The sequence below is a fragment of the Cheilinus undulatus genome, linkage group 9 (genome assembly GCF_018320785.1).
Source record: "Cheilinus undulatus linkage group 9, ASM1832078v1, whole genome shotgun sequence".
NCBI lineage: Eukaryota > Metazoa > Chordata > Actinopteri > Labriformes > Labridae > Cheilinus > Cheilinus undulatus.
In genome coordinates, this window is record NC_054873.1 from 46755148 (window position 1) to 46768853 (window position 13706).

The 13706-nt window shown below is 39.0% G+C and overlaps 1 protein-coding gene across 2 annotated transcripts in view; it reads right to left on the reverse strand.

Annotated features, from left to right (window-relative positions):
- slc45a3 (solute carrier family 45 member 3) overlaps nt 1–13706 on the reverse strand; it is an 87306-nt gene that overhangs the window by 64597 nt on the left and 9003 nt on the right. For both annotated transcript variants that reach the window (XM_041795466.1, XM_041795467.1), the window contains exon 2: nt 13155–13271. The gene's annotated coding sequence lies outside the window, so the exon portion shown is untranslated. The remainder of the gene's footprint in view (nt 1–13154; nt 13272–13706) is intronic.

Here is a 13706-nt window from a genome sequence, read left to right on the forward strand (position 1 = left end):
TCAAATTTGATAGAAAATGTTGGCAGAGAAAAAGACTTGGAGAAAGATCTGAGACATGCAGATTTGAAGACATGCCCCAGTGAGATTTCAAGCAGAGCATCTAATCCTAAAATACTAAGTTTCATCCCTTAAGAACTGTATATTTTTGCCAGCTGTTTGGGCCTGGTTCAGGTTTGCAGCTTCAGACGATAAACACACCACAGCACGCTGCAATATTTGTTTAAAAGCTGTGGCAACTAAAGGAAGCAGCACGGCTAACGTATGCAACATCTCAATCAAAGAGAGACAAGCAGCCGAGTGGTGAAAGCGTGTCTCACAACAGAATTGACAAGACCACTACATCCATCAAACACACACTTAAAGCAGTCAGTAGCACTGAAATCTAGTGGTGGGCACTGGACAGTAAACCAGTATCAATAATGCCAATTGTAAAAATTCTGCCCCGGAATGGACTTCTGCATCGCCGTCATTACCAGTTTTTAAATGGGTGTGTTCAGCTGTAGAGCCCACACAAGGCACGACACAGCCACTGGCTAGCAAAGTGATGGAAACGGCTTTTTCTGAGTCCAGTCAGCAGTAAGTTTTGCTCTAGCAGTAACAGCAGCCACGTAACTAACTGAACGTCACTCACTCGTGCTGCTGTATTTAGACGGTAATACAGTAAACAATTTAAACCTGTGTTTTTTAACTTGTTGTTTAATGTGTTCGATGTGCAGAGCATATCCGTCGGTCTGTCTAGGGCTTTAACACAAGCTGGGTCGCCTCAGCTTGTTTCAACAGTTTGAAATGTGTTTCAACTCCTGACTCGCTTATTAAGTCCCTGTTCAGTCCTAGAAGCGAGTTGTGGCGTTAAACGAGACAGAGATGTATGAAGAGATGCAGCTGTAAACGCTGCACTTTGCAGAAAGTTGGTTGAACAATGATAAAAACGCTACTTCTGACCATTCCTTCACAATGAAAGTCTGTAGCTGTTGATATTTATTAAGGGCTTTTATTTTGAACGCCCCCAATAGGAAATAAGGTGTAGTCAGTTGCAGCTTGACTCACCTCAGCATTACTGAGGTGACACCTAAAACTATAGGAGCAGAACACAACATTGAACATACAGAAATTTAAAAAAAAAAAAAATTATGATCAGACATGAATTCTGTATGCCATGTCAGATTTCTGCAAATAGTTGCAGCCTTTCTGTGTTGATGTAAACTCTCCTTGCAGTAAAAAGTTGCATTTTTGAGACCAAATTACAGCTTGCTCTTACCCAAGAGGATAATTAAGTTGGTATTTGCTACATTTAATTCATAAAATACAATGAAAACATGCATACTTTTTTGGTCATTTCTGTGTGTTTTTCGAACAAGGAAAAGAAAAAAAATATTTAAAAACGTAAATCAAAATTTTTTTTAAGAAAATCTGGGATTAGATTTTTAGGCCATATCGCCCAGGCCTACCCTGGAGGTGAATTTTAACTTCATTCTGAGTGAAATGGTGTGCAGTATAGTAGTTATCTGAAAGGCTTGATCTGCCACTTTTAGTTCAACTCTGTAAAGAGTCAACTGATCTAATTCCATTCAGAGTGGGCAGAGTTTCCCATCATGCCCTTGGGCAGAGTGTTTACATGTGTTTAGTTGTGTTGGATGTTGCCTGCTGTACAGTGATCCCTGGTACTTTTAATGACATGCATTTGCACCATGAGTGAAGTAATCCACTGAGTTAACGTTGCTGCCTGTGACTTTAGGTGATCGTTAAGGTTGCATGATGCATACTGTTCATGAGTATTCACTGGCATGCTATGAGGTTGTCTCTCTTGGCTTTGATGCCACAGATTTTAAGAGTTATTGCAGCTTTGACTGATAGTAAAATATTTTACACTTTCAAACTGTTAGTTTAGTTTAGTTTAACTGTATAGTGTGGATGAAAATGGACACTAATTTATGAGTTTAATTAACACTGTCAATGTTGCTGTGTATTTAACTTTAGTATACAGGTGTGACTTTACCTTAACAGCTGGTTGGAGACCTATTCTTTTGTTATTAGCAATAAGGAAAGATCATATTTTACTGTACAACTCTTTAGTAGCTACTCAGTACTTTAAGTAAATTAAAAACTGTCCACTTTTACTTGACCAGCACTGTTACTTTTACTTGAGTGTAATAGTCATGTACTTCTTCCACCCCTGGATTATAGTTATCTCTTAAAGAGCGCTTAACATAAAATCATTATTTTGGTCATGTTGTGGCATGTTTTTATTCTTTTAATTGCATCTTTTTTGTTGAAAATGCAGTGACACCGCTCCCTAAACAAAGTGCACTACCTCTACTTCCTGGTTAAAGGTGGAGCAATCCTACACAAAAACTCACCAATCACAAGATGCAGCCGATGGTCAAAAGCCTGCAGTCTAGACCACCTTCAGGCTCACAGCTTTGATTACATTAGTCCGCTATCTGTGCTGATGAACACTCGACCAGTGTCTGACTAGTTAATGACAAGAGCATCATTCAGACCTTGTGCAAGGAGTGTATCCAGTGTCATCACCAAAAAAAGAGGCACAAACTTCTTTTTTTCTAGTTGCTGATATTATGAACTGTAAAGATGACACAAGTCTCTGTAGTTTTGGAGAGGTGGATCACGGTTGCGAGCTGCTGGGCCACCTTTTCCCTCGCTGACATGGAAACTGTCAGGGAGTTTTCAGCAAAAAATCGAGTCTGGGTAAATCATTTTGTGGGCCGACAGACTCTTGAATCTAGGCTTTTCAACACTTACTCGGGCCATGTCTCTGGCAATGTCTTGTGTTAGTGCAGCCATAATCTCCCAGCATATTCTACAGATTACCACATTTTGTTGTCTTCCTTTTGAATTCTGAATCACTGCCAGATGATAGATTCAGTGCTGTATTTTTCAGAAACAAATCGTCCGTCTCCGTCTCAAACTTCCATCTCATAGCACTCGCCAGCTCATCTTGGCTCTGTTTTTACTTTCTACGCTGTCACGCTTCCCTTTTTCACCCTTTCATACAAAAAAGCTGCAATGCAACTCAACAAATAACAGTTTGGTTTGAAGAAAACTGCAGTAACAATGCAGCTTGACCAGTGCTTAGTGCTTCTATCTGATGGAAGGTTCAAGGTATTAACTCATATCCCCTTGAGGCAAATTATGGAGCACATTATGTATAATACCGGCCAAAAGCAGTATTGGTGCATCAAATTTGATCACAATGCTGGACAAAAAAATATAATTTAACATGGAGAAACACAAACATGCAAGCATGGAAAATTAGGCAGTTTGCATCACAACACAGGTCTTTGTTATTTTTGTTAAAAGATTGCTCTCCCCGTGAGTGAAATGTAAATGATTATAATAAATGGGTACACAATGGCACAACAAAATCAATCTCAAGCTCCAAAACAGGTCAAATCAGATTAAAGTGAATTATAACAAGGCTTAGTAATAAAGGCACATACCATCATTCCACTGTCTAAAGTATTGAAAACCTGCCTTCTCCAAAGTGAGGATAAGTTGGAGCAGAGCAGAGGCCTGTACAAAGCTGGATTTTCTCTTATCGAGATAACTTAAGGATTAACTCTGGATTTTCTGTACGACGACACTGGTTCACTTCTTACCGGGATAAATCACCGCGGTAACTTAAGCTGAACGCCTAACCTGCTCCAGAGCAGGTTATGTTCTAGATACGAGATCAGCGAGTATAAAAGCACCGCCTCCTGACCAATCAGTTCTCTTGGAAAATGGCCTGCCCATTCTTAGAAGATCCTGGTTGGTGCACGGATCATGAAAAGAGTGCTTAAGAGAGAAAGAATATTTAGGGATAGATGATAGATAAATTCCGGTGATTTCATCCACACAACAGAGACAGTGTGGAGAAATAAAGCCTTGTCACTCGCCGCTTTGATGTTTGTTTTTATATTTGATCTTCGCTTGTTCCCAAGCCCTTTTTGCTTCACTAGGGTTGCATGTGAAATAATGGGGTTAATAATAATGTTCACACATGGCATAACTGCAGAAACATGGATTAATGGAACGCCCAACTACTCGTGCCATCAGGGTGAGGAATTAATATTACAACACAAAATTCTCTGAGGAAGCTCTTCCTCAAACATCTGTGCCGTAATAAAGTGAAACTGAGTGATCAGAGTGCTGTCAGTTTATATTGTCTGATGAAATAATATTGTATAATCCGACAAATTTACGCATTAGCAGAGTTGGCAGTTTTCTGCCAGCAGTCCTTCCTGGCTTATACTGTGGCGACAGTGTTGCTTCTGGCCTGGATGACTGCTTTAAATTCCTCATATTTTTTAAGAATGATTGTCTGTTCCTCCATTGAGAAATACGCTGCCCTACAGGGTTTCTCCATGTTTGCAATTGGTCAAACGTTGCAAACACTACCCCTTTTATGTGAGCACGCACTGATCCAGATTGGAAAACCCTGGCTGCAATTATCAAGTTGATAACCAGCTTCGTCGTACAGATGATCTGGATTGCGAATGTCCCGATAAATCAATCCAGCTAATGGAGAGATATCCCGGCTTTGTTAATCCAGCTTCGTCATGCAGGCCTCTGGAGCTCTTGTTTAGTTCTGAGAGCATCAGAGGCAAGACAAGACTGAAGTCGGACTTTGGGGTTTTAACAAATTTTAAAAACAACTTTGTTTTGGATAACCCTGAGTAAGCTGAAAAAAAAAACCTGGGCTTCTGAACTGCAATAATGTGTTCAATCAGGTTATAAAGAAACTATATTAGTTCACAAAACAACTAGTCATTCTCTCCTTTCAATATAAAAGCAACATCTCTGATTCAGAAGGAAGAGAAAGATGACTGACAAACAAGTGCGTGTTTCAATAATTCTCTGTGATTTATTGCAGGATGACATGAGCTTATATACAGTGTGACAAACAAAAGCAAGTTTTACACGTGGCAGTGTACTCTGTCCGAGAGTTACGTAAACTAAGAAATAAAAGATATAACATGATTCATGATATAATAAATTTGAGTTACCCTTTGTACATTGAACAAGAACTTCCTGAATTATACAACTAATTACAAATTGCAGAATAATCAAAAATAATGTCTGCCTTCTACCAGTCTCCTAAATGCTTCTGTTTTTAGGAAGTGCTGTCTAGAAGGAATACTTCAGCCATTGTAATACAGTATATTTAAGTTTGATGGACTAGAACACAGAGCAGCAAATGAAGATTAAAGAGAAGAGCAGTTGGCCAAGCAAGCCACTGGAGAACTGAACCTGTGCCAGTGCACCCACACACTTTGGCATGCAGAGATTTCTTGCAAAAACTGAAGACAAGATGGGAAATATTCATGTCTCGGAACAAACCAGACACAAAATGAATACAGATAACCTTTATGTTCGACTTTCACGTGTTTTTAGCCTTTCACACCAGTGAGAGTCTGCCAAGAAGACTGTGACCTGACAGAAGCTCAGCTGTGCAGCATGCTGTCCAAAGACCTGGATGTGCCAGTGTCACAAGGTGACAGTGGTGTTGGTAAGTGGTTGCATATTTTCAAAAACAGTGGACAAAGTCAAAGTGAAAATCACATTACTAATAGGGATGCCTTGAGCACTCAGCTGATATTATATTCTTTATTTTGTTACAGCAGCTGGTAAGGGTTGGTCGTCTACTTAGCTTGGTAATGTACTAAAACCTCCTACAGGTGGCAGCATAACCTGATAAAAGGAGCAAAAAAGTTATCCTTATCCGGTCAACAACATGCTTTTACTGACTTGGTACACCTAAAATACACTAAAACCTCCTAAGGAGAAATAAACTTAGTATTCTACAGCCTTAAAATTGCAACTAGTCTAGTATATAAAATGAAATAAGTCTTAGAATATTAACTTGGTTGGTGGGTGGGGCACATACTGCAAAAGACTTGGCCTGATCCTTCTCTTCTGACCAAAGTATGCACGTCTGATTATGATGGCCGTTATGATTATCCTGCCAGATCTTATTGTAGTATGAGGTGTGTTTAGAGTGATCTTTTGCTCTCTGATCCATGAGGGAGGTGATCGAAACCGCTCTGACTTAAGATTGTAAAACATTCAATATTTACAACCCTGCTGTGTGGATGAACACAAAGGATAGCCAAGCACGCTCTCTGTGGATTGTTATCTTGAACAGAACAATGACCCATTGAAGCACAACAAACACAGACATAGCGAGGATAGTACACTCAAAGCATTAATGTGGACATGAGAATGGAGGACCGACATGTTGATCTGTGGCGACAATGCAAAACAGGGCCTGCAAAACATACCACAATTTAACTCACAAGGAGAGGAACTGTGACATTACAGTTGTTGGTGAATTAATCTGTTATGTTATTGTTGCACACCACACACACAAAGAACAAAACAGTTAAATCTGTCATTGTTGGTTGTCATGTGTAGTGTCTCACATTCTCAAAACTGGTTCAGATTAGTGATGTTTAATTTCCCATCTGATAAAATGCAAAATAAGCATGCAACAGCACGTATCCATTTGTCTACGGTCTACTAAAGAAATTCTGTAATCCAACTTTACACTGAAATGGTAAAACAGCATAACACCATAACGACGCACGGTAGTATTTGTTGGTTTGTAGAATGAAGCTAATAGCAGTGCTAGCACCACAGGCCTTCAATCTCTTTTACAGGTTTATGTCCACATTCCTCTGCTGAATATTGTCACTCAATACTTTGGTTGTATGTAAGTAGAATGTGGTACAGCCTCTGGACGACTTTATCCCGAGTTTCTCGATCAAACAGTGCTAATAGTGCTGTTCCTACGTGATGCTATCAATGACATTAGCTTACCACTGCCTGCATCAAATTAAAGACAATTATGGCGGCAAGGAGGTGGCCATTAAGCTCAAGGCTTATAGCAGTGGGCCGCTGTGTTACAGTTTAGACAGAGCACCCGACAGCGATTGTGGATTTGTACTGATGACAAATTAAGATTTAGTACTCGCACTCAGCCGCAGAGACAGTGGTGACGTCAGCATACGGTGAGCGGTAGGGATCACTCTTGTAGTGTGGCCAATTTGTCGGCCAAGACGGGACAACATTTTTGTTGCATAGTCTGGCATGGAGCCATCGTGAACAACCAAAAAAAGGATTGTGGGCCTAAAGTGGTATTAATGAGTTTAACCAACTTGTTATTGTGGTGCTGACAACAAAGGGATCCATAATTCTTTAGTGTGGATCAGGTTTTATGGAGCTTATGGGACTGTTCCATATTGTAAAGGAAACAAATTTCCCCTCCCAACAAATGTGTTTATTTTATGGTACAGTTATATGCCACTATCTCACACTATTTTTTGAAACTAAAACACCACTCTCGCTTGCTCTCCTTTTACTCTCTTCCTTCACTCTCCTTTCTCATTCGTCTTCTGCCAAAGCTGCCATTTTCGTGGTGCTGTTTGACATTACCATAATATATATACCACACATCATATATTGCCGGAAAGCACAGATTCTCAGCTCTCTGACAGCGTTGGAATTTTTTAGATTGAGTAAACTTTCAAAGAGTTACAGTGTTGAGAATCCGTGTAGCAGTCTCACGATACTTCTGGTGTTTTGCTATGGTGTTTTGCTATGAATGCCCATGTCATATGGTTGTGAGTACTGTAATGAACCACATATGTGCGCATGCCCACAATTCTCAGCTTTCCAACATCGTTGGAATTTTTCTGATCAGACAAACTTTGACAGAGTTACAGTAAAAAAACATATATAAAACTGACATATAAAACACAGCACCGGCTCAGTAGGTAAAGGGTTAAAAGGGAAACTCTGACCTCAGAAATTATCCATTGCAAGTAGCATTAATCAGTTTGCTTCCCACACTTCTACAGTGGGCTTTAACTGTCAATCTTAATGGTGAACCCTTATTTTGTGTCTGTCTCCATTGCCCTTATTTGCAATTTTTGCCACTTTTAATCATTTTTTTCTGCTTTAGCCCATTTTTGCCTCTTCTTTTTGCTACTTTCTGCCAATATGTCACTTTTATCCCATTTTTACCATTTTACCTATTGTTCCCTCTTTTATCCTTTTTGCAATTTGTATTTTTTCCCCTTTTTTCCCATTTAAGCTGTCTCTTGTCATTAAATGTCACCTTTTCCCATATTTGCCCATTTTTTCCTACCTTTTTTCCTACTTTAAGCACTTTTCATTCATTTTCTTGCCACCTTATTTGCCGCTTTATAACCATTTTTGCCACCTGTAACACATTTTTTGTCACTTCTCACCCATTTCTGCCAGTTTTCTCTCCATTTTTGTGGCTTTTCACCCAGTTTTATTCTATTTTATGCCTATTTTACCCCAGTCACCAATTTTTAGCCACATTTTTGCCAGTTTTTGACCATTTTTACCAGCTTTAACTTCTTTAATCCATTTTTTCACCACTGTTCACCACTTTGATTGTGGCTCTTGCAAAGGTATTTTTCAACAGTTAGGCTCTTTGGTTGAGCGGGGTCAAGTAACACTGCCATAATGTAATATCATGTTACCTCATTTAGCTTGCTAATTAGCATTTATCTTGCAGATTTCATCACACTTCCAACATTAGATTATTATCTTTAATGAACAGGACTGGAGGATTTTATTACAGTACGAGGCACACAGCCACAGACAGCAGAGTAGTAAACACAGGTGATCGGTGATCAGTCCAATCTACAATCATGTATTTTTTAATGAAAATCAACCAAAAATGATCCGCTTCAGGTCAGCCAGAGATCCTGCATTTACTACTATTACAGTCATCACTTTCAAATTCTGCTTACTAAACAGAAAAGGAAGCACTCAAATACAGCGCCCAGCAACAAGTGTGAGAAAGCGGCCGTGGTGTCAGAAACAAAGAAGAAGCTGAATGATAACAATGTCACAGAGGTGACATTCCTTGTTGGTAGGGTAGCTGTCATCTTTTCTTTGAGCTCTGGCCCATTAGGGGAGCCTGTAAGCACTCTTTCTCTCCAGCCCAGCTGGCTCTGAGCACTATTACAGGGAAACTGTTTGGACTTTGACCCCGCAGCTCTGCAGAGAGCTGGGAAAAACTTTTGTGCTCCTCTGCTTCCCGTCAGGGAGAAATCCAGGAACCAGACAGGTTTGTTAATATTCAGCCCTCTCCCCCTGCTGTTAGTGAGTTATGGTGGTCTAATGATGTTCATTCCAGCACTTGTAAGATTTTCCCAGTCTCTGTGAGCAGGTGTTGTGTGCCTTTCATTGGTGAATGTTCTCCTCCAGGGAAAAAACACACAGAATGAAAAAAATAACACTTTTCCCCCATCCAATTTACCATCACCATTCCTCTGCCCCCTCCTGTTTCAACAAATGAGCTCAGTGTTTTTATAATGATTACTGCTGCAGGGACACATTCACTTCAGCAGTAAATGTACGAGACCCGAGAGGTTTGAATGTTTGCCTAAAGATAACAACAAAATACAGTGTGCAGATCTGACAAATGAACGCCTGCTAAATGTGCATTCACGCAGAGACAAAGGAAACAGACGCAGCCAGCATGGAGTCTGTCCGTGGAAGTCAACAGCTCAAATTACATCAAACCCTAAGGCAAACACTTAAGAGCAGTCAAAGTATCATCTCATTTCCTTCACACAGAAAATCAAAAGCATAAAAGCAATGACAGGAAAAATCATGGGACAAAAATTAAACACTTCCCCTTCAGGTTGCAGGTTATTTTACCTAACAGACAGTAATAACCAGGGCTGAATGATTTACAAAAACAATCTAATTGCAATTTTTTTCCTCAATATTGCGATTGCAATTTAATATACGTTATATATATATAATATATATTATTATTAGGTTCCTCATCTTATGTATTTTTCAACAAATTCAAGCAATAAATCATTCTATATTATAACCTATATTCATTCAGGAGTACACTCATCATACATTTAACCATTTTATTGCAAAATAGTCATACAGTTTTATTTGGTGAAGAAGGCTCTGCTCAAAAGACGCTCCCTGGGTTAGTCAGGCAGCATGCTTTGACTATCCAGGGAGAGCAAAGCTAGAAACCCCCATATGGACAGAAACATTTATGAAAATGAGTACTAAAAACAATGGAATTATTTCAGAAGCAATAAATCCATAGTAGCATGAAAATGAATAAGAGGGTGCAACAAGCTTTAAGCCAGCGTTACTCAACCCTGTTTAACCAAAGAGCCAAACTGTTGAAAAATAGTTCAAGAGCCGCAATCGGGTGGTGAAAAGTGGCAAAAATGGGTTAAAGTAGCAATAAAATTAAGTTAAAGGTGGCAAAAATGGTCTAAAAGTGGCAAAAATGGGTTAAAATAGCGATAAAATTAAGTTAAAGGTGGCAAAAATGGTCTAAAAGTGGCAAAAATGGGTTAAAGTAGCAATAAAATTAAGTTAAATGTGGCAAAAATGGTCTAAAAGTGGCAAAAAATGGGTGAAAAGGGGCAACAACAGATGAGAAGTGACCAAAAAAAATAGTTGCAGGTGGCAAAAAGGCTCAAAAAGCGGCAAAAACGTGGCCAAAAAAAATGAGTGAAAAGTGACTAAAATGGGCAAAAAGCAGCAGAGTGGCAAAAATTGGGAAGAAGTGGCATTTAATGGCAAAAGGCAGCTTAAATGGGCGAAATGTGGCAAAAAAGGGGAAAATCTGCATAAAAGTGGCAAAAATAGGCTAGAAGCAGCAAAAATTGATTGAAAGTTGCATTAAAAGGGAAAAAAGGTTCAAAAGTTGCAATTAAGGACAATGAAAACATACAGACAAAAAATAACGGTTGACAAATAAGTTTGATAATTAAAACCTACGGTATAAGTGTGGGAAACAAACGGATTAATGTGACTTGCAATGGATAATTTCTGAGGTCAAAGTTTCCCTTTTTAAGGTTTTGTGGGAGAATAATATTTCGAATTAAGACATAAAAGAGCCACAAATCATCGCAGAAGAGCCATACGCTGAGTATCACTGCTTTAAGCTATAAAGGAGGAGGCTATGGTGGAGGAGGTGAAGCTTTGCCAGCTAAAGCAGAGTGGTACATCTGCATTGATGTAAGCAAGGATTAGTGGGAATACGTCATATTTAAATGGACTGCTTTATTGTCACTTGAATGTATGCATAATGTGCATTAAATCTCTGCTACTGCAAAAAATTAATATATCAAACTGGCATTTTGACAAATTTCAGGTTAAAGAAATATTGCAACTTCTGCAGCAGGCCATATTGCATTTAGTCTAATTTGCAATTAATTGCACAGCCTTAGTATTAACCACTGAAAAACCATCAAAAGGCACTGAAAAAAAACAACAAAATAAAAGATAAAGTATTGTAAAAAAAGCTGAATATGGCTGTGATATGGTGACCTCTAGAATTGGGTATGGATGTGGATCATTCATTACTGATACCATTATCAATACTCTTAAATGATCCAAGTCTTCATCCATACCATTATTGATAATTTTCTATTGCTGCAGAGAAGATGTTTAATTTTACCAGTTCTGCCTCCAACAAAATCAGAGTAACGATTCTTTAAATAGCTGGAAAAAAGCCTATACAGTTTAGAAATTTACACCTAACCCAAAATTTTCTTCGAGTACATTTTAATGGCTGTCAACCAATTAAAACCCCTGGATATGGTTATTCGCAATTAACCACAAAGACTTATAAGATCCGTAATGATTTTGAAAACAATATTAACTTACAGTAATTTGCCAGTTCAGCTCAATGGGTCGAGCAGGCACTCACATACGGAGGCTAAAGTCCTCGACACAGGTCACAGGATCAATTCCCAGTCTTGGCGTTATTTGAGGCATGTCTTCCCCCATTCTCTCTTCCCACGTTTCCTGTCTCTCCTCAGCTGTCCAATCATCATAAAAGCAAAAGCCTTAAAAGTATTCTTAATAAAAGGGTAGCTTGGAATCAATGATTGCAGACATTTTTGGCTATAGACTTGTAGCCTGCATCTCACTGTTGCAATTTGTTATCTTCAGAGCATAATTTATGTAACAACAGTTTATCTTTGGTTAAAAACAGATGCCACATTCATGATTTACTCTTCTCTTTGCATGCTACTGATTAGGAAATGAAGTAGAGTGGTCATTATGGTAGCAACCATGAAAATTTGGAGTACGAGTGCAAAATGGAAATTTACAAAGTTGTCGTTTTTATTCATGTGGTGATTTTATCAAAAAGAAACTGAAGATTCCTGTGAGGTTACGCTGGTATCTTTTTTCTGCATTCTTTCTGGATGACTAACTGGGACAAATTGTTCATTCCAGTAAGCTCTAGATTAACATGTGTCCTTGGTCTAGCCTCGCTTCTTCACACCTACGTCTAACAACGAGGGTTCTCCATTTTGAAGCTCTGTGTTGATCCTCTTTTTAAAATGCCCTTATTAATTTAAAAGATAAGCTTGTCATCACTGGATCTGTACCAGTCTGTTTCTGCATGACATCTGTTTGCTTTTTCTTGTATTTTTTGCCATGTGCAGTTTGCCTTGCATGCTACCCACCAAGCTTCCACTGAGGTAGACCAGTTTTCATCCTACAGTAACCTTAATAGCTGTGGAGTACAGACTCCCAGTCTACAACATAGTGCTGCCCCCCCCCCTTGGGTCACTGATTTTCCTTAACTGAGGAGTCTTTCTGATCACCACAGATTTCTTAAATGCAGGACTACGGCCTGATGAAGGAGAAAAGATGTTAAATAGTGGTGCCAAACCCTGTCAGCCTGGTCTGTGCTTGTATGTATTCCAGCAAATTCAAGCAGCTGCTTGCAATTTCCAAACACATCAGGGCGAGGGTTGAGGCTGCACTTCTGGTCATGATAGTGCCTTTTGTCAGCATTTCATACTGGTATACAGGTTGTACAGGTATGTTGCACAAAGCTTAACACTGAGATTTAAAAAAGCATCAGATACTCAAAATTTGACTGTACTCAACAATCTTAGGTCAGTCAATCACTGATCAAGTAATCAGAAACACTAAATTTCACATTTCATTGGGTATCACATGGGTAATCTTTTCATCGGATCAACGATATAAACAACTGTCACAGTACTCATTAAGGATGGAACCTGAAAATCAATAATGTTCTTGCTTATCCATACACAATGCTAAAAGCACATTGGCATTGTACAACAATTTAAACCAAAATAGAGTACCTTTGACTGTCCACTTGAAGAAAAAATGACTCCAGCTGTTCTGGGAGTGGCATGCAATCACAACACGGGCTTTAGCAGCTACAGGACCATTTTCTTCCACACCGGTTCAGATCAGCACTGAAAGTAGAGATGCACAATATTGGATTCATGCAAGTATTAAATATGCCAATATTAACAAATAAGTACAAGCTAATACCAATACTGATATTTAAATGTACTATAGTTCAGTCAGGAACAGTCTCATCATACATTTGACTATTTTAATTCCAAAAAATATATACAGTTAAATTAAGCGGAGAAGGCTCTGCTCTAAAGAGGCTCTCTGGGTTTGTCAAGCAGCATGCATCAAATTTCCAGGGAGGGCATGGCTAGAAACCCCCATATGAATATATACATTTATGACAATGCATATTCAACAAAATAAAGTCAGTCCCTAAGTAGCATGCATTTCAATATGAGGGTGCAACAAGCTTGATGCTATGAAGGAGGAGGCTGGGGTGGAGGAGGTGATGCTTTGGTGGTGCATCAGCATTAATTCAAGCAGGGATTCAT